The sequence below is a fragment of the Mycteria americana genome, chromosome 1 (assembly GCF_035582795.1).
Source record: "Mycteria americana isolate JAX WOST 10 ecotype Jacksonville Zoo and Gardens chromosome 1, USCA_MyAme_1.0, whole genome shotgun sequence".
Lineage (NCBI taxonomy): Eukaryota > Metazoa > Chordata > Aves > Ciconiiformes > Ciconiidae > Mycteria > Mycteria americana.
The window spans coordinates 172,099,159-172,122,118 of record NC_134365.1 but is presented as its reverse complement, the minus strand read 5'-3'; positions in this window follow the sequence as shown (position 1 = coordinate 172,122,118).

The following is a 22,960-nucleotide window of genomic DNA, read 5'->3' as shown; positions in this document are numbered from 1 at the left end:
TTGACATTTTATTATTCCCACCTTTTTCTACAAACAATAATGACTGAAGAAAAGCCGCTGAAGAATGACTAATATGAAAGAACATAAGGGAAACAGAAAGTTTTTTAATTCTAAATTATTTTTTTCAGTTGTCAATCAACACAAAATATGTATCAATTAGAGGTGAATGAAACCTTTAGCTATACATACAGCTGAAACACTTTTAGAGATATTTTATTTTTTAGCAAATATGAAAGGCAACATCCTTACTCTGACCATTTTTCTTAATGATGCAGATTTACTAATTTACACTTGACAAATAGTTTATAAATATGAATAAACGTTATACTTTTTTAAAATTCCCCAAGTGACTAGCAGTTACAAGGAAGAGGGGAGGGAGCAGTTAATGTTTTGTATTCACATTTATATTTATAAAAATATTTTAATGATGTTCTCTTTTAAAGATGGACAGTGATTAACAACCATGGGAAATAAATTTTCTTCCTAAATTTAGCCAACTAAGAGTTAGGCACCTAATCTAAGCTAGGTGTCTATAAAGTCTATGACTAATTCATAAATTCTAGATGCTTATTAATCCTGTATGTTCCACATCCATCTTAGGATGTGATGAATTTGCTCTGGAAAGTTAAATGAAATTAATTCTGTCCCAACTATTTCAAGAGACATAAATATTGACACAATATAATTTGAAATAAGAGCTGTTAAAGGAAACAGACATTGGTTCTATACAGCTTGAATTCAACCATTCTTTACTCATCTTAACTAATTTTTATTTAGACATGTTGTGTGGGATTCATCTGACCACATGTAGACATCTACAATAACTGTCTAAGAAAGTTCAGTCCAATTTACTTTGAAGCATCTACTACTTTCCATTCTACCATGAAAGCCTGGCTTAGCCTGAAAGATCTAATTTTCAGACATAAAAGCTTTCATTAAATAAATCTTATCCAAGAAGTTGAAGAACATAATAAATATATATTTAAAAAATCTTTGGAGGGAATTGCCCAGTACTTCCCTGAATTTTAAAATTTCATCAGATTTCACAACTAGTTGTTACAGTAAAACATTCACATCTCACATGTCAGCATATTGACATCATTCTTTACAATCTTGTATGATGTAGTTCTGATGTTCCTTCTTGATTGGCTTGAAATGATTGTTCATGTCTGTTCAACTAGCATATCAATAAAAGCACTGGTCAGAAGCATACAAAATAGTTCATTGCATCAGGGAATTCAGAAGACACAGATTCAGATCCCAGAGATGTAAATCTTGAGATCACAGTTGGTATTAAATGCTCTTTTATTCTTCTTGTGTATTGCTGTGGCACATCCTTCAGGTGAAAAACATCTCAGTTAGTCCTCACTGAGATGTTTAAAGTCACTGAGATGCCCATCACCTCTTTGATCACTGAGGAAGGATGTAGCTGAACAGTAAGACTTAGTCTTGAAGTCAGCTGTCAAGTGATCTCTGTGAACAGAATAGCTAAAAGGAAAGCTTTAGATTGAGCATGTGAAATTTTCTTCCCATTCTATAATTCAGTTTTTATTATGGATAGTAATGGAATAATGGCTTTGATCTAAAATAGAAGTGTTGTGATTCGTTTTCTCCTTAATAACAAAAGAGATACTTATTATGACCCAGAATTTGTGTTTCAACAATTATTTAACTGCCTGTACATAAACAAGAATGATAAACCAAAATAAATGGAAATTCCTATATAAGTGTCTAAATACATCTATCTGTTAGGAAGATTCTTATGACTGGAATATTAAAATCAGGAATGTTATTCCTAGCATTTGCAGGTAAAACTGAATTGGGCCAAGGGGAGTGAGAGTGCACTTTGTCAAGGAAGGCTTTACTGTTTGGAGTCCATTACCACTATGTATGTCAGTAAGTCCCCAAAACATATTAAAGAACAGATTGATCAGTTCCTGAAACGGTAGTTTATAGTATCTGAGCAAAATAAAACATGCGGCGCTATAATCTGTCACATGCTATGAGACTCAAATTGCAAATACAAAACATCTACAGAATTTCGAAGTTGCAGAAAACATTTTCTTCCTCTGAAAGCCCTTTATCCAATATGGGAGAGAACTGTGATAGATCTCACTTGACAGATAGAATGTTTGGTAAAAGGAAAAGGCCAGATATTACAAAAGTGAATGTTATGAATTTGAAAACTATGAAATGAATTATTTGAGAGGAAAAAAGTATGAGCAGAAATGTATGAGTAATAATTGGTAAATATTTAAGACGTTTCCAAGTTAATCCATACCTGGAATTGTAAACTGTAGTGTAAAAATAAATAGTGAAAACATACAAGCAAAAAATCCATACTTTCTATGAATCAAATAGAAAGAAGTTATAAATATAAATTACACCTCTTTCCCTCTTTCCCCAATATAGAGCCCTTCAGCATATACAGACAGAAAAACATGAAGGTTTTATATATAAATAAATAATAAACCAGAGGCTAGAAGAGTGTCTAGACAGTGGAAGGAGTAAGAAAACACAATAAGAATTTGCCAGAACAAAGTTGCATTATTTAATTTAATATAATGATAATTGTATAATTATATCTATTACAATAATTTAAAATAACAAATCTCTTTCTGAAAAGCATAAGTATTAAATGAAATTTATTTTAATTAGTATTTATTACAGTGTGGTGGGTTGAACTTGGCTGGCTGACAGACCCCAACCCAGCTGCTCTCTCACTCCCCCCCTCCTCAAGAGATGGGTGAGGGGGGGAATAAGATGAAAAACTTGTGGGTCAAAATAAAGGCAGGGTGATCACTTACCAATTACCATCATGGGCAAAACAGATTAAACTTGGGAAAAATTAGCTTAATTTATTGCCAGTTAAAAATAGAGTTGGATGGTGAGAAACAAAGCCAAAAATAAAAACACTCTCCTTTCTTCCCAGGCTCAACTTCAGTCCTCCCTTCCTGACTCCTCTGCCTCCCCACCCTTACCCCCAGCAGCACAAGGGAGGATGGAGAATGGGTGGTTGTGGTCAGTCCATAACAGTACCTTTCTGCCACTCCTTCCTCCTCACACTTGTGGCTCCGTTGTGGAGCTGGCTGGAATCAGCTGTATCTCTTCTGGCAGCCCCTGCTGCCTTCTCACAGAGCCACCCCTGCAGCCCTCCAACACCCAGAACCTTGCCATAAAAACCCAATACACAGTCAAAGGTGGCAGTATCATAACAGGAATGAACAGTTGTGAAAAAGTAGAGGGCAGCCTCAAGTTTACTGTCTGGAACCTGAACACACAGGACTGTGTCAAGTTACATAAATTTATCATGTATTAAAAACTTCTTTCTTTTTTTTTTTAAACCACTAACTACATCTATATTTAGCTATACAGTTGGCAGTTTGGACGTATGTATGATGAGTGTACAATGCAATTTACCAGGTTTTTCTGTGAGCGAACCAACTAACTGCTACTATTGCGTTACTAGTACAATTGCTATTACTATTGCATATATCCTGAATGTTAAAAGAAAATGGTAGATGACAGGTTAAATAATGACTTAACTTGATAGAAAAGGAACTAAAGGGTGCTAATTACCTCTCAACACTCCATTTCCATCACTAATGGTGTCTCTTTCACTTGAAAGTAGAACACTCTTTAAGTTGCATAGAAAAACACAAACCGGACATATCAGGCCACCTACATATTTTTCAGCATACACCAAAAAAACAAGTTCTCATATCCATTTTCTGGTTTATCTTATACATGTTCCTACCTGTAGATAACTATCATAATGACTTTAAGATTTATATAATAATTCCTGCTAAAACAGAGCTGCAGAATTAAGATTACATCTTCATATTCTCTATGAAATATATGTAAATACAATTAAAGAAATTAAAATTGACAAAACTGTCTTAAAAATAAATTTAAAAACATTTAAACTTCATAATTTCATTTGCCTCGGTGATTGAGACAGATCGGAGGAGTAAGAATGCTGTTCTTCGTAAAGCTTCAAACATAATGCATTGATCCTTGTCACCTTCCCTATAGCTGAATATTACCTTACTCCTATAAGATTCTCATAGGAATTGATGCAACTGTGATAAGCTAAGTATAGGCCATGTTAAGACACAAAAAATCAAGGTCTACCACTCCACGAGCAAGATTACACTGTTTCTCTCACACAGATCTGAGACAGCTCCTTGACTTCTGCACTACTGTATACTGTCAAGCAATATGTAGATTTTTTTTGAAGTGCAACATTTATAAGCCCAAATAAACTGTAAAGAAGCAATAAAGAGCTCTGCCAGACTGAATATTGGACTGTCAAGCACCAATCTTAACTTCCCTCCTCTTTCTTTATTCACTTAATTTGTGATTTACTTATTTTGGCTGTAAAGATTGGCAGTAGCAGGAAGAATTGAAGTTAAAGTGGCATGTATAGAAGAAGGAAATGAGCAATTAGGAGAGAAAAAGGAGGTCATAGAATTTCCTGACATTTCCAGAACCTGGTATATTGAAGAACTGGAAAGGAATATTATCTCTTTCAGAGACTGTGAGATAATAGCATAATAAAACAATATGAAGAAAGATTGAAGCATTGTATCTGCTTATTCTACAAAGGAGAAGAGTTATGATAATAGTCTTCAAATAGATGAAAGGTTGTTGTGCAGGTGAGGGGGATAAGTTGTTTTCCAAGTCTGTTGTAAATAACCTGTAGAAGTAATGGACTTAAGCTACAGTAAGGGAGATTCAGAAAAAAAAAAAAAAAAAAAAAAAAAAAAGGGAAAAAAACTAGTAAACTTCCTAGCTGAGGAAAAGTCTAGCTGACAGCTACTTCCTAACCAATACTTAACATGAGAATTAACTGCCTACAAATTCTGTAGAATAAAACCTACTAGAAAGATAAGTAAAATAAAAGTTAAATATTATTCTTGATTAAACAAAACTTTGAAAGCCTTTTAGCAGATGAGTACTCTGCACTAGATAAACACCTACAGGGCACCTAAAGTTCTGAATAAGAACACTTTTTTACAAACATCAAACACAGAGTAGACTACAGAGACTACAGAGTAGAGTACCAGCCATATGTTAGTTTGATGATTCAATGGCTATGGCAGCCTTGCAGCAGTACCTCTGCTCTCTGCCAAGATATATTAACCCAGGTAACCAGATAATGCAGGACATGGGTCTGAAAAAAACCTTCTAGATTTTTGCAGAAATGTCCTTGTGTGTGTGTTTGTGTGTGCACATTTTCCTATCTGTTGCAGCATAATACAATAGCTGGACTGAAAAGAGAACACATCCTGGAACATTATGAATAAAGTGTTTTACATAAAGCAGGTGCAGTTTCATCAACTGTAAGCCCTTTTTCTGCCCTCATATATCTACTTTACATGTTCCTTACAGCTAAAGATTGCCGGTGCCATGCTATTGAAATATTGCAGGTAATAAACATATTTTTGAACCATGGAATGGCTAATACAGACTGGCTGTTGCCAATGTCAGGTATTCCACAGTGGTTTTTCTATTTCAGCACAGGATTAAATTCAGTATTTCAAAATATTTTATGCATTTAATAGCACATCTTCCACTGTGGATTCATACACTCTCCAAGTCTTTGATAAAATAGTTAAAAATGGGGGTTACTCTTTTTGTAGTCTTACTGTATAGTCAGTGAGACCAATAGATGCAACCAAAAACTGTTCTGTTTTTTCAGTCCTCATTGTGAGCTGCACAAGACAAGTTTAAGCATTAAGATATGAAAATGTGGTCTGATTCTTAACAGTTAGTAGTGGTCAACTGAGATGGTGAATGAAACTTAGGAAAAGACTTCTCATTTGTGGTAGAAGTAGCAAAGATTTCTTTCCTTCTACCGTGTTCTCAAAGAAGATATATTACAACTCACATTTGAAAACAGAATAAAAGCTGAGTTAGTGGGATCACACATTTAGTCTAGTATTACATTAACATCTACTGTTGCTGTAGCAGGTAACTGCTCCCATACAAGTTATGTATTATCACTATCATTAATTTACCAAACTAAGGTCGGGTTCAATTGCTGTTGAATGTAAATGTTCACAATCATTACCTTCCTAGAAATGCTGATGCAATTTTTTTACTCATGAGTGAGATATAAAGGCTTTTATAACAGAAGATTATTATTCAAGGACAATTTTTCAGGTTTTCCAGTAAGTGGGGACTAATTTTTACATACTCTTTTGAAATTAAATCCTGAAAGTGTTTCAGCTTCACTAACTAAATAAAGGTTTTGCTTGCCTGTTTGTTTTTGCTTCATTTTCTTGTTGTCATGGCCACCTGAAATTGTCATGTGGAGAAAAGAACAGTTTTTCTTTCCTATATTTTACATCATCTTACATGCCATTAAAATTGGTTTTAGATTTTGCTTTTTTGTTCTCTGGCATTTTAGGTATAAATTCCAAGTCATTCATTTTTTAAAGTAATTAATCTGCCAAGTTAAGCATAAGTAAACCTGAACTTCAGCTTCGACTATAAAACCTTTTCTCTGCTTCTGAAATCTGGATTTTGTATAATCAGAGTGTCAGTGGCGGTGTTTAATGAAACACTTAAAAAAGCTATTGTTTAAAAGGAACAATCTGTCTTTTTTTTTGTAAAACATAAAATCCCTATCAACAACCCCCAGGAAATCAACTGAGTGAAAAAAGATTAAAAAATGAAAAGTAGAAAAAGAAAAATAAAATTCTATAGTTTTACCCTTGTGTTTCTTCATGGGCTGCTTCCTGTGAGCTGATATAATACTCACTAAGTATCACCTTATTCTCTAATAGCATCAAGGTCTTCTCTAATATTCTCTAATAACACTGAGGCCTCCTACTTGACTTTTAACAATCTCCAAGGACACAAATTCCACGAGTTCTCTGACAACTTGTTCCAATGCTTGAACACCCTCATGGTGAAAAAGGTTTTCTGTATAGTGAGTCAGAATTTCCCAGTATTTTTCAATTTGTGTCCATTGCCTCTCATCCTTCTACTATGCACCTTGGAGAAAAGTGTGTCTCTGTCCCCACCGTGCTCTTCCACTAGGTAGCTGCAGAAAGAAAAATAAAATCCCCCTTGGACTTCCAAATGTAGAAAAAAAACTAGTTCTCTCAGCTTCTCCTTCTATGTCATGGGCTCCAGCTCTATACCAACCCATGAGACAAGTCCCAAGTGATGAGGCAAGTCCAAGGTAAATCCACAAGCCTAGATAGCAATGAAGGCCTGTTAAGGAATAGGGATGGACACATGTTTGCCTGTCTGTCTCAGGCAAGGACCAGGATCCTTGGCCTGAGCTCAAATGATGCTCCTGGGTCAGAGGAAGCATGGTGGAAGTCCCAGGTGAGGCTAGCATGGGCAATTCAGGCTTATTGGTACACTCAGGGCCCTGACAGTAAACACCTCCAGAAGAGAATTCAGATCTTCTAAGGTCTAAATCCATAGCTAGAAGCACATAATTATTTTTACTGAAAGTGGAAAGGGTAAAGATTGAGTTGACTCCTCATTTAGGAATCTCACCTTAGTTCATGAAGTGAACCTGAACATATGAATGTGCTTAATATTATGTAAAAAAGTTTAAGAAGTAAAGCGAAAGAAGAACATGGGCCTGAAGAAATCCAGTTAAATTTTAAAAGTAGGTGTTGCAATGACCATGTAAAATGTAAAACTGCCACCAAGAGAACGATGGACTGTGGCCTCATTCTCTTCACAAAGATACTTCCTTCTTAAGTATGATCAGAGATGAATTTATAGATTTTGGTATTTGGAATTCTAGCTTTGGGATAATGCTTAGGGCTTGTGGTTATGGAAGCTTATCAAATAAGAAATCATCTGCAAAGCAGAGAACAGTTACTATCTGTGGAAGAATGGTTAAGTGAAAAAGGACACAGCTTAATTGATGTGAGCAATCCAGCCTTTGATGGGGCCTGGGAGCCAGAGATCAAGGTGAAATTCCCTTGAGAACAGCAGAAGGAGTACTTGGTAAAGCAAGATAAGCGGGACTAAGCCTGGGAAAGTGCTGATAAACCCCCCTTTGTGAACAGTGCGTGAACGGCAACTTTGTACCAATCATATAATTGTTTTAAGCGCGTGGACAAGTATAGTTATCCAATAGAATAGTTGCTGTTAGCGCGTGCTTTGCTTAGCTTCTATATAAACCTGTTAAGTAATCTGAATAAACGAGAACGACCATACTCATATTGAGATTCATCGTTACTCCGGGTCCGTCTCCCACTCCGACAACTATCACTGCTGCTGTTAGCTACATCAATTTTCTTCCTGTTTATGCATTATCTTAGCTCATGGATTATTTGTCATAATATTAGTAATAGTAATAATAATAGTCTGAAAATACAGTAAATCAATAAATCAGAGTCTGAAAGCAAGGAAATAATAACCAGTAAACCAAATTTCTGAACTCTCAAACATATAAGTTACATCAGGCAAAATAGAGATTGCTTGTCTAGCTAATTATTGTCAGGATGTTGCATTAAGAGTTACTGTCATGTAGGAGTCTGACGAGTGGCTTGGGGGGGAACCCTCCCGTTGAGTCACAAGGTTCAGACAGGACCCCCTTGCTTTCTAAACTCCTTCTCAGAGAGGAGTCTAGGTGTGGCTAGGTCCAGTCTTAGTCTCAGACTTGGTCAACGGTTTGTTTTCTAAGGACTGTATATGTAGCCACTCATCAGAGTCAATGTTTGCCTGCCAGAGCCCTCTCAGGGCTTTCACTGAAACAGCTTTGCAAAGTCGATTAAGGTGACAGTGTTAATTTGACAACGTTATAAGTCCGGTCATGTCCAGCATACTGAACTTCATGATTACGGATTCACTAATAACACGCTGCACCCCCAGTCTAGTCGTGTTGCATGAACTATCATGGCCACACTTAAAAGAGTCTGGTCGTGTTCAGTGAGAACTACCATGGCTAGAGCAGTGAAGAGTGCAGTTTATTAGAGCAACAGACACACAGATTCTCTGGATTACCAGTGATAAATTCACTATCTGCAAAACACATGCAAATACCAAGAGTATGATTAACACTGCTGGCTACAAACATGTTAAAAGATAATAAAACAACTCTATAGAGATTTCTAAGTTTCCCGAGGAGGCACTTGGTATAACCAAGTGTTCGACTCTTACCCAAAGGGGTCCTGATGGGGGGGAAGAGAAGCTCAGCCCATCGACTGATCCTAGAGGTCAGAGTGGTACATGATGGTGTCTTCCCTAACATTCTCTCTCTCTTAAGCCATTTTATACTATCTTTCACCTTTCAGGTGGAGCTTGAGTGACTCTAGTCATACATGCCTTTGTTTAGGATTGGTGTAAAGTTTTCTCGCTTCGCTTTTAAAGGTATAAGCTAGGAAAATTCAAAGCACAAGCTCAGTGAGGGGTGGCCACACCTTGGAGGCGGGTAGCTTTTGGGATGGAGGTGTGTTTTGGTATTATAATGATGTTATAATGAGCAAAGTTCACCAAAAGGACAGCATTTTGTTAAAAATGTGACAGGCTGTTGGCCCAGAGTAGCAAATATGGAGCTTATCAGTTCCATAATACCTTTAAGTTCCCACATAGTCACAGAGCCTGGCTGCAGTATCTCCACACCACTCAACCCTCTAAGCAGTGCCTCTTAGAGTCAGTACACCAAGTTCCCCTGGCGTTACACACATCTAAGGTTGCAGGCCTAGGGAACTTCCATGGAATGGATTCCTTGCATGTCAGCCACATTCCACCCAGGAAGCTTCTTCAATGCTGTGCCTTACCTAAAATTGTGAATATAAGTTTAATTTCTAAGTCACCTCCAGCAACTATTCCACACAGGGCAGGCCCAAAATGGGAGCCAAAGACATAGTATGTATATGTTTGATAACGAAGTAAAAATTCAATTAAAAAAAAGAAGCTTTCTTTAATTAAAGCACATTTTGCAGTATGTCTCATCTGCATTCAGCATACGTTTTGTAAATCTCAGATTATCTAGAAAATTATCTACATATAAACCCTAGATTTGGCCAATAAGTTTTTAAAAGTAAACACCTTCATAAATCAGTCTTTATGACAGCATATTTTTTAAGTTCTAGAAATACTAATGATTTACATCAGAATAATAAAAGCTAATGTAATATTCCATTTCATATAATACTGAATAGTTGAAAAATGAGAATAACTGAATAGAGGTAACTGTATTCCAATAACAGGTATGTTCTTTTATTATGTACAATCAAAAGCATAAACTCTAACAATTACACTTAGGATTATCTGAGTCATTATCTCTTCTCTGTTGCCTCTTTATTTCCTGAAAACATTTAACTATTATTTTGCTGTCCTTGTTAAGTCACTTTAAACAGATAGCCACAGATCCATTTAGTCCTTTGGATCTGGGAAGATAATAAACACATGAGCAGGCCCTCTTAGTACAAGGATCCATGAGTTCATGCATGTAGTATCTGGGGAGCGGGGAGGTAAAAACAAAGAACTTTTTCGTGGGTCTTATATCGTAATATAGAAGGAGTCATAATTGGCTCTAAATGTTGTTTTTCACTATGCAATGATATATTAATACATGAATACAAGAAATATATGTAAGAAATCCAAAACTGATTTTAAGCCAAAAATCTTTATTTGTGTTATCAAATAATACTGTCTCTGAATTTTTATAGTTCATTTTTTCTTATTGCTTTGACCATGTCATAAGCTCACAATAGTTAAATGAATATTCTTTTTTATGTCAGAGACAGTGGCGCTAAGGCAAGAACCCAATTGCTTTGTTCTTTAATTTTGCTAGAAGTTTTAAAAGGGCCAGGTTCTCCCTCTGGGCACATGTCTATTATAAGAGCTCAGCATAAATGTTCAAGGGCAGTGTTTTGTTTGTTTGAAAAAAAACCAGTATTATTGAATATATTGCACTATTTCTGCCATCATGTAACAAGTATCACAAATAACTATAAAAGCTGTACAATATGTGCCCAGTTATACCACAGTAGAAGGCTATAATCCATTTTCAGATTCCTAGTTACGTCAAAGGAATATAAAATTAATCCTTTGATCAGAGAAGTGGGTTTTTTCAGTTTCTGCTAACACATTAATTCTGTGGATGCTGCTTCAGTTCATGAAGTCTGAGATGACCTTTTTCAGTCATAGCTTGAATTAGTATATTAACAGCAGTAATACTGCAGTCCCAAGACTGAGGATGCAGTAATTTTCCAGCCTAATCATACTGAACTTCAAACATATTCATCGCAATTCTATTGAAGTTACTGTCTCAGTAGTATTTTTGCAATGTGTGTGAATTACATGATGACACAACTGTTAGACAAATGTTTGTACAGCTCACTGAAAATGAAATAGAGGAAGGTACTTCCCTAAGGTAAAAGCTCATGTGAACCTCGTCCCTGTCTTTGATCTTATTTAGACCTCACATGAGTATAAACTGAAAAAAATAGAAAATCTAAACAAAATCTAACTCTTTTCCAGTCATCATTGTCAGTTCATGCCAACTATTTAAATTGCAAAGCAATAAATAGTTAAAATAATTGTCTCCACACATACACATGACCCACACACATCCACGGACAACAGACACCATGCTGAAGACTGAACCAGCAGTGAAACTGCTGCATGTCACTCGGTATTTGGACACCTCAACCAGCTGAAGTGAGTGTCCTGATTTTCCAAGACCCTGGTGCCAGTTACATCTGGGCCAGACACTTTTACTGTTGTGAGTGTGTTATCTATAGGCCTTGTATATGTGTGTGAGACAGAGAACAGAAATTATTAATGACCTGTTATGCCCATCTCACTCAGACCTTTATCTATGTCACAGAGTGGCCTAGTTCTGTTCTTGAGGTTACCTCACCCTAAATTTCCTTGTGTCAGCAGACAACACCATAATACATTCATGGTCTTTTGGTCATTGTGGATGACAGAACTGCTGAGGTCAGAGGGGTCTGCTGGAGATCATCTGGTCCAACCTGCCTGGCCAAAGTTGGGTCAGCTAAGCTTTCAATCCCCCTCACTGCCCACTTATTGAGTCTGTACTACATCAGGTCTAATAGGATGTTATGGCAAGACTTAATAAGATAAAGATAAATAATATTCAATGCTCTCCCCTCATGCACAATCAACTCATCATAGAAAGCTGTCTCATTGGTTAAGCATGATTTCTAATTTGTAAATTCATGCTAATAACTCCCAGTCATCTTCTTGTCCTTCATACCCTTGGAAATGATTTCCAGGACAATTCACTCCATCATGTTCTCAGGAATCAAGGTGAGACTGAGCAGACTGAAGTTGTCTGGATCTTCCTTCTTTCCCCTCTTGGAGATAATAATGACATTTGCCTTATTCCAGTCCTCAGGAACCTCTTAATCACCATGACTTTTCAAAGATGATCAAGAGTCAGTGATGAGCAGGGATCTTCTTCTAGAACTTAGGCGGAAAAGGAAAGTGTACGGTCATTGGAAGCAAGGACAGGTGACACGGAAGGACTACAGACATGCTGTTTGCCACTGTAGGGAGAAAATTGTGGCCAAAACTCAATTAGAGTTCAGAGGCCAGTACTGTGGAGAACAACAGAAAGGGCTTTTTAAAATATGTTAACAGCAAAAGTACAATCAGAGATAACATTGATCTGTTACTTGATGAGGTCTGTCACCTCACAGATAAGGATGTAGACAAAGCAGAGACATTTAATGCCCTCTTCGCCTGTCTTTAACACTTATGAAGAGCCCAGAGATACCTGGAGCCCTGTGCTGGAAGATCATTCCTGGGGGATGATAAACTCCCAGCTGATCCTGAACTTGTTCAAGACTTGCTGCTCCAGCTGGATGCACATAAGTCTATGTGGCTTGATGGGATTCATCCCAGGGTACTGAAAGAGCTGGCCGATGTCATCGCAGGACCTCTCTCCACTATTTTTCAACTGTCTTGGGAATCTGCAGAGGTCCCAGTTGACTGAAAGATGGCAAATGTCGTCCCAGTTTTCAAGAAGGGTAAGAAGGAAGATCCTGGTAATTACAGGGTTGTCAGTCTCACTTCAGTGCCTGGTAAAATTATGGAGAAGGTTATTCTGGGAGTTATAGAAAAACACTTGAGAGACAATGCAGTCATTGGTCATAGCCAGCATGGGTTCACAAGGGGAAAGTCCTGCTTAACCAATTTAATTTCCTTTTATGACAAGGTCACCCATCTAGTTGACCAAGGGAAACCAGTAGATGTGGGGTTTTTGGATTTTAGGAAAGCTTTTGATACTGTCTCTCATGGTATCCTTCTGGACAAATGTCCAGCACACAGTTAAACAAGTCCATAATACATTGGGTGAATAATTGGCTGATGGGTTGGGCTCAAAGAGTTATAGTAAATGGGGTTACACCAGGCTGGTGGCCAGTCACTGGTGGGGTTCCCCAGGGCTCAATTTTAGGGCCAGTTCTCTTCAATATTTTTATAAATGATCTGGACACAGGAATCAAATGTACATTAAGTAAGTTTGCTGTCAATACTAAGCTAGGAGGAGCTGTGGACTCCCTCAAGGGTAGAGAGGCATTACAGAGAGATCTGGACAGACTAGAGAGCTGGGCAATCACCAACTGTATGAAATTTAACAAGAGCAAGTGCTGGATTCTGCACCTGGGACAGGGTAATCCTGGTTATACGTACAAATGGGGATGGGAGGCCGGAAAGCAGCCCTGTGGAAAGAGATTTGGGGGGTTGGGTTGATAGCAAGCTGAATATCACAGCTGAAAAGCACAATGGTGTGCCCTGGCAGCCAAAAAGGTCAACCATGTCCTGGGGTGCATCAAGCACAGCATAGCTAGCTGGTCGAGGGAGGTGATTGTCCCACTCTACACTGCACTAGTGCAGCCCCACCTCGAGTACTGTGTGCAGTTTTGGGTGCCTCAGTATAAGAAGTACATCAAACTATTAGAATGGGTCCAGAGGAGGGTGACTAAGATGGTGAAATATCTCGAGGGCAAGACTTAGGAGGAGCAGCTGAGGTCACTTGGTTTGTTCAGCTTGGAGAAGAGAAGGCTGAGGGGTGACCTCATCGCAGTCTACAAGTTCCTCAAGGGGGGCAGCAGAGGAGGAGGTGCTGATCTCCTCTCTCTGGTGACCAGCAATAGGACACGAGGAAATGGAATGAAGCTGCGTCAGGGGAAGTTCAGATTGGACTTTAGGAAAAGGTTCTTCACTGAGGAAGTGATTGGTTACTGGAACAGGCTCTCCAGGGAAGTGGTCATGGCACCAAGCCTGTCAGAGTTCAAGGAACATCTGGATGATGTTCTTAGACAAATGGTTTAGTTTTAGGTAGTCCTGCGAGGAGCAGGGAGTTGGACTTGATGATCCTTTTGCGTCCCTTCCAACTTCAGATATTCTATGATTCTAGGAGTCACCTTACAATGATATCAGCCACCTTGCTCAGCACTCATGGGTGCATCCCATCAAGCCCTGTGGACTTGTGTATGTCCGGTATGTTTAGATGTTTTGTAAATTGATCATCCTCTATGACGGTAAGTCTTTCTCGCTCCAGAATTTCACACAGATGTCATGGGCCTGTATTACCAGTAAAGACCAAGGTGAAGAAGGCACTGAGTACCTTGACCCTTTCCATATCTTCTGCCACAAGTTTACTCGCCTGTGGAACGTCACTAGCAGAGGACACACAATTTCCCAACTCTTTGATTTTTTGCTGATCATAGAATCTTTTAGGTTGGAAAAGACCTTTAAGATCATCAAGTCCAACCGTAAACCTAACACTGCCAACTCCACCACTAAACCATGTCCCTAAGTGCCACATCTACACATCTTTTAAATATCTCCAGGGATGGTGACTCAACCACTTCCCTGGGCAGCCTGTCCCAATGCTTGACAACCCTTTCGGTGAAGATATTTTTCCTAATATCCAGTCTAAACCTCCCCTGGTACAACTTGAGGCCATTTCCTCTTGTCCTATCACTTATGACTTGGGAAAAGAGACCGACACCCACCTTGCTACAAGCCCATCTTTATAAGCCTTGTCTCTCACTGTCACTGCGTGCTCTGACAGTGTTCCTATGTTCATCCCAGATAACTTGACCTTGCTTCTTGCATGCTCTCTTTTTATGTTTGAGTTTAATCATAAGCCCCTTGGTCTAATCATGTAGCACTGTTTTACAGTATTGCCTTTGCTAGTTGCAAGCCATGAGTTTTGTACTGAACCTGCAAGGCCTCAGGAGTGAGACTTGTCAAGCCTGCTCTGTTGGAACTTTTCTTGACCTGCCTGCAGCTTTGTTTTACTTGGTTTAATTGTGACAGCAATTTCTCTAATTGACCAGATGTCTAAGGACAATTGGTTTTACTTCTGTTCATCTTTGGATTGTACAATTACCATTTTATATAGAAGGCAAAAAGAAGCAGTTATTCTATGCAGAATGAGATATTTATAACCCTAGCATAGTGATGGAGTGTAGAGAAAGACAGGCCTGATACGATCGCAGAGGCCTTCAGAGGTGGTGTAGTGTACCTTCAGTTTGTGGTGTAGAGGAGCACAGGCATGGGGTGATAAGAGATGGGGCACAGGCTTGGCACTGGAGATGCCACAGATATAAACAACTCATCCATAGTCAGTTAAAGATATACTGACTCAGAGATGGATGAAAGTGGTTTTAGTGGTAAAAAAGACAAAAAATAACTAGTATCTAACATATGTAAAAGGCACCATATACAGTAAATTAGGATGTAAAATGGACCTGCAGACCAATGAGGTGTAAAAGGTTGTTAGCAAACATAGCACAATGATCCCAAGTTGCGCCTATAGCAAGGAAGAAGAAACCATCAACCTGAACAAAATATTCTTCCTGGCAAAGGACTCTAGATGCTGACAACTCACTGTACACCTGTCTCTCCCCTTCCCCCAAGCTGGACCTACTCAGAGCAGGTTGGTCACAGCTAAGTCTGGTCAAGTTTTGACTGTCTCCAAGGATGAAGATACCACAATATTTCCAGGTAACCTCTTCAAGGATTTAAATATCCTTGGGGTAATTTGTTTTCCTGTAATGTTTATTGGCAATTTCATACATTTTCTTGCAACTTCTGACGATTGTCTTTCATCCTTTTGCTGTGTATCTCTGAGACAATAATGAAAATGTCTCTCTCCTGAGTTTTAACTGTCAGTTCTCTGCTCAGCATCATGCAAACTCTTTTATTAGCATTTACCTTACTTTTTTTACACAGAAGCTCTTTTTTTCAACTTCAGACACAGTTTTGTAAGGTATTCTCAGATGTCCTAGCCATCAATATAATATTTAAATGAACTTAGTATATTTTCCAAACTCACAGATGTTACCCCACATGCTTTTTTTCCAGGCTATTAATGAAGATATTGAATAAAATTGGTCATACCAGCCATCCTGAGGGACCTCTCTGTTAACCCTTCTCTATTATGAAGAGTCACCATAAAATCCTACATTTTTTTCCAGCCCCTTAATCAGTTCTTCTAGTAAGTTTGACTTTCACCCCCCATGCTCAGAGACAACACCCACCACCCTGCACTGAGAGGTCTGGCGCTGTTGGCTCAAGGGCCCCAGGGACACAGGCAGGGCTCTGTAGCTGGACTACTAGAGTTTTTGTTCTGTATATACCCTTCCTTTCTGCCTGTAAAAAGATTTTGACTATATCAAATCCAAGTACTCTTCCATGCCTTTTGGCTTTCCTTCTGCTTTTACTGAAAATACTCCTCCATGATATTTCTATTCTGATTACCAGCAGATTGGCTCCATTCTGGTTAATGTGAAACTCTTATTTCCTGTACAGTTTCTTCAGGTCTTGCATATGTAGCTGGTTGCGTTACACAAGCTGTTGCCATGATACCTGGACTCCCTGCTGGGCAGAACCCTAGCAACCTGAATTTCACCCCTAAAATGTTCCTCCTACATTTCCCTACTTTATTGTTGCCAGCATGGATTAGGACAATTAGTTCTGCTCCTCCACATCAAATAACCTTATTTGGTCATCTTGAGTACCACAAACTCAGCAGTGACTTTGAATAATTACCAAATTTACTACTACCAGAAGCTTCTTTTTCCACCCCTGAAGATTCCCTGTTCTCCTACTATACAGTACCTCTTCAATAAGTTAACAGCAAAGTGAGGCCTGGTCTTGATGGCTAGTTATACCTCAGGTTCAGACATACTTAAAAGTGCAGAGAAGAGTGCAGGGAGCAGTGAATTTTATACTCTTAGAGATTCCCACTCCCAATGCAAACTAACCATTTACTACATTCTCTCCTGTGGTTGCTCAGCAGCTGCCTTTTTATCACCTCAGGCCAAAGAAAGCTCTGCTTCATCGTTGGGATCACCTTGACAAGCCAATCCTTTTCACATCCAGAAGCAGCCACTTAGCAGGTCTTTGACCCAAAAATGCAATACCACAACCCAAATAACATCCATTGACTGTCCAAATTCAAAATTTACCAAGCTTACTTGCTTCTAGGAGTCATCCTCAGATCTTCCTCTGGCTCTTCCCGTGCAAAATTGCCATGAAAACTTTACTGTGTCCTGTTTATTATTCACTACTTCCTTCAAAGTGCTGAGGAAAAATGTAAAAAGATGTGGCAGCTATAAATTTAAAAGGTGTTCAGATGCAACTTAGATTTTTAGTCTTTTGCTCCCATTGCCAAGACAATAAAATCTACCTAAGCCCCATTTTTTACTATTATCAGCTCTGACCTAAATGATATTCAGAGAACAAATTAATGAGAACTGACATAAATAAGTTAGATTTTCCAGTACAGAACAGGACTGCAGGTGGATGGTAGCTGTAAAGGGTTTTAAGCAAGTATGGGTGCAATGCCAATTTTTGTAGTAAGAACTCTGAATTCAGGCTAGTGCTTTGTTTCCTCTTTTTTCACAGTTTAGCCAGTTTCACTCTTGATTAGACATCTTGTCTACAGCTCATCTCAGACACAATACTCACAATATTTCTACTTACATCTTCCCACTCAAGCCCTTCTGTTATTGAATTTGTAGGCCATGCTATCTGCTAGTGTCTGCTCAATAGTGTTAAACATAGTGTTATTCTACCAAAAGTTCAAGTCATCAGCTATGCAGAAGAAAATAACAGTGTATAAATCCTAATGATTTTATTAGAAAAATCTTAGGCAACACAGATGCAGTACTGGAGACATTAAATTCCCAGTTAAATATTAAAGAATAGTAACAACAAGAAGTCTGAAAACAGCAAATGAGTCCTAGAACAGATGAAGCTGGGAGAAAGGAAAGGAAGAAATTTGTTCATGGGGAGGTGGGAAGATAGCCAGAAGTCTGAAACATATCAGCAGAACTTATTTCAAGAGAATTAGAATGCTGAAGGAAATCAGTTTGTGATCTGTATAACTATGTTGTCCATGACTGCTAATAAAAAAAAATATTAAATATGTGGGATATTCAGCACCTATTAAGTGTTCTCATCTGTGATTATTTCCTTTTTAATGTATTTCCTTATAGCATTACTGCTTAATCTAACTTATGTTCTTATGCTAATTTATGCTAATGTATGCTAACTAATACAGCTTAAGACCTATGCAAAAGTCTAAATGTTTGAGAATAAGGGTATCAAACACGTACCAGGATTTCGGCTGAAACAAAGGATTTCAACATTCTGTTGATCTGCACCAGGATACTTTATATCTGATAAGTTGTTGCAGTATTTCTGTGAAAATTAACCTGAAATGTAAAGCAAATCCAAAGAACGTGGCTAAAAACTCATGGTATATTTAAGCCTATGTTTTATTTTGAAGCATGGTTCCTAAAATAAAAGTAAGCTCAGTATCTGTGAGTGATCAGGGTAGTGTAAATATATGTCTGAAAGCATATGCTGACTCAGAATCCGTATGTAAGATCATGATCTGTAGGATTATGACTTCATGACTCATGTATATAGACAACTCCTACATCAAAATACATTCTTGGTCAAAAGCTTTTTTTTTTTACCATTTTGAAGTGACATTTTTAAGGTCATGACCAATGCCACTTAAAAGTAAGATTAAATAAAAGTTCAGTTGGTAAGCCAAACAAAACAAAAATGTAGAGTTGCCAAAAGGCTATTAAGAGCTATATTGTAGACACCGTAAGTTCTAGTGTCTGAATCTGAGGATGAAGCCCATCTTGAAAGACCTGTATCTTAGCATTTACAAATCAAGAGTACAAGTTCATGAAGGTAACTTAAGAGAAAATAGCATTGTTTTCAGTTTGTTTTTTTCAGTTCTTTTCTATTAGAAAATGTACAGCATCTACTTAATAATTTTTAAAGTCCTTTCATAGTCGATTCTCTATGAGAAGTGTATGCCCTCATATACTGTTCATTCCTGTAAACTCTCTGTAATTTCCAACTATAATTGTCAACAACGATACATATGAAGTAGTAGTGGTAAAGTTAAAGAAATTTTAATAAATATGGACATAAAAATGCACACTTAAATCATGTATTTAGTATGTACATATCTAGCTATTGGATGCCCCAACTTATCAAGTATAATCTAAATCTCTGTTGTGGATTCTTTAAAAAACAGTAGTGTGTGATCTTGAACAGGAAGGAATTAAACTAAATTTGATCTGATGGTGCTCAAAACCTCAGTACTACGGCACTTACTGGAAAACAAACAAAAATTTATACAAGACATTTGTATTATTCACAAAATGAGGTGAAAGGAAAGCTATTCTATGTGTTTGTGGATTCCTAAAAACAGTCTTTTTCCCTGCTGTTCATCATTATGGATTACATTTACTATTGTCCGGAACAAGAAACAAAAAAGCACCATGGTACCAATGGAAATATCAGAAGGAAGCTTGCAGGGATATGCTGTATTTTGGAGGGGTTTTCAGTTTTCCTATAAAATACTCTGTATTCTCATCCAGGAGATGCTGAGAAGCAAACAGTTCTGTAATTCTAAATTCTACGTGTCCATCTCATCAGCACCAAACATAGCTGTTACATTGCAGAAGGGCTTTTATTATCTCTCCCACTAACAAGTGTCATTGTCTTTCTAGGTATTGTTTCAGTCCAGTGTTGTCATAAGGTAATGAAAGAAGAACAGTACAACTTATGTTTGCTGTTATTCTGCTATTTTTCCATCTTTATATTTCCTTATATTTTTTTCTTAACTGTTGTATGAGCAGGTTAAAAATTTGAGAAATATTCCCATTCTCATTTTCTTCTCACCTACGAGATATCTCTGTCTTGTTACATTTGGTACCTTCTGCTCATGAGATCTTGACACTGTTCAGTCATTTCTGATTGCCTGATTCTACCTGTACTGTCACTAGCCTCTTTCTGAAAATACTCTTTATCTTCCCAGCTATGTTAAAGGATGTGACTGATCCAGTGCTGAAATTTTATCTGGTATCAAATCCTGCTCCAAATATTAAGAGGTTGCACACTGTTTTACAGTGCTTTACAAGTATAATACATCAATTTATAAGTTACATAAATATAGAAAACTATAGCAAGAAATCCAGGAGATACATAATTTGTGTTTCAATTATTAATAAATTTTGTTTTGGAGGATGAAATGTATAAAATTAGTAAATAAAAGAATGACTTAAAATAAGCATTTAAGACTGGAAGATGTAGCTGCAGATTTCATTTTCAGAAAACTAGGCTCCATTGTTTGGATAATATTTGTGATGATGTATGAAGCATTGCAGTATCAACTTCAAATCAAAATAGTGCAGGAGAGAGAAATGTCCTGTTCTAAATAACAGACTCAGAGAGAGAATGATGTATGGAGTCTAATTTATGGCCAGATCAAAAAAAAAAAAAAAGCCAAAACCAACCAAACAACAAACAGCTGGCTTCCTACAACATGGAATGGAATTTAAAGTTTGGAGCTAAGCATTGAACTTTACTGGGCAGTACAGAGGCTGTAATACAAAAAGCAGCATTAGCTCCAAACTGAAGGCATTATTTTGCTAAAAGCAAGCAGGTAAGAATGGACCTAGTACTTCCTGTATGGCTTATGTTTGCACAAAGTATGTTTGCTAGACAGGGCTCTTTAATGGCTTTTTCAGCACTTTGTAAAGTTTGGTAGATTTTTGAAAACAAGACACCACAAAGACACTGCTTGGGCTAGGGAAGTTCTAAGAGTGAAAAAAACACCACAGAACTTAACGTTAGTAGACAATTTGCAGAGGAAATGGAAAGATGTATCTTGAATTTTAATAATCTTTTTTAATATAAAATTATGGCTGTGTGAAATTTGTTAAATTCTGATCTGGATTTAGGCTGAATGCCTACATAAAATTTTTTTTAGATCCCTCAATTCACTTTTGGATCTGGTTCCTTAGTATCTAGGGCATTGATTGTAAAGGAAGATTCCCAAAAGTGTTTGCAACACATGATAAATTACAAATGCTTTACAGAAACAGTGGGAGGTATTGTCAATCAAGTGCTATTGAGGGCCTTGTAAAGCCATCTGGCCAGATAAAATTACAAGGGAGGAACTGATGAATAGATGACCCTTTAACCACAAATATGCTATTTATCTCTAACCCAGTTTAGCAATAACAAACTAGATTTAGGAAGTTCTGAAAATTATCACAAGTGAAAAGGAATGTGAAGTGAGGGCTGATTCAGATCTGTAGTGGACAACATGACATCTGTGATTAAAAAGAAGTAACTAGTTTTGCTCAGCCCCTAGCAAGTTACACAAAGAGTGACTGCTGTGATAGGACATTGCAGAGAAGAAATTAACAGGCTAGGCAGCCCTGGCCTAACATCATCCAGGAACATTACCAGGACCCAGGAAGAAGCATTGGACCTCAGCCTTTCCTATGGGGATGTGGAAGACGTGATCAACAGTCTCTTAGCCATAACAAAACATATTTCTAATAGGTATGGAGTTAAATTGACATACCCTGTAGTTGTTTATAAAGTCACCCCACAGGTGACAGGTTTTACTTCTATGTCTGTGATTTGTATGCGTGTTATGGTTAAGTCAGAATACCTATTTGTTGTTAATGTAGGATTCCTTTGCTTAGTTTCTGAAGGAACTAACTAGTAAGTGCACCCAAAATATTTCCTCAGTCTACTGACTCTGTAAGTGACAGCAGGCCTCAGGTAGTATGAGCAGGAGAGCAATCCAGATCATGTATGTTCTAGTAGAAGTGATAAAAGGAAGGTCTTTGGAGAGACTGAGTAATGGGAGGGTTTCCTAGCTTTCCCAGAGAGTGTTGATCCCTGTGTAGGTACCATGAGGAAAGAACGATTAGAATATACTGTACACAATTTGTGACGAAATGCAGAAAATAGTCCTATCTTGCTCCTTTTCATTTTCAAGAATCGTATTGACCAGAGAGTAAATAGGCATGATTAGAAGCAAATGAGCTAAAAACTCAAAACTTCAAATGTTAAATCTCTGCAGTCTTCAAAGCTGTTTATAGTATGGAGATAAAAAATAATGAAACAAATCTGTACAATCAAGATGAAGAAAGAATTATTACTGTGAGATATAGTTATATTAGCTCAAAAAAATCAATTTCATGCCATATAGGCTGTTAAGAAACAATTCCAACACATGACTCACACAGAAGCTATCGGTATATTGACCCAAACTGGGTGCCATCTCACAAAGTGATTGTGGAATTAAATTTCTGTGGAATTTCCATTCTTGGGGATACTCAAAACATGACTGGACAAGACCTAGAGCAAACTTAGCTAGCTCTGAAGTTAGATATGGTTTAAGCAGGAAGTTAAGCTGGAAGAACTCCAGGGGTTCCTTGCAAACAATTTTTTTCTGTATTTCTACAGGTCTTCAGAACACACCCACTTCAAAACAGTGGATATGGGGACCCATGTATAAGAAAGTAATCAGTAATGTCAAAGGAGTTGCCTGGTTTTGTTTGTTTTCTTTGCAAATGCATTTATTGTATGGGATGGAGACTGTGGTTTTGTCAGAAACAGAAAAAGATGATGAGATCTTACATATATGTAATTT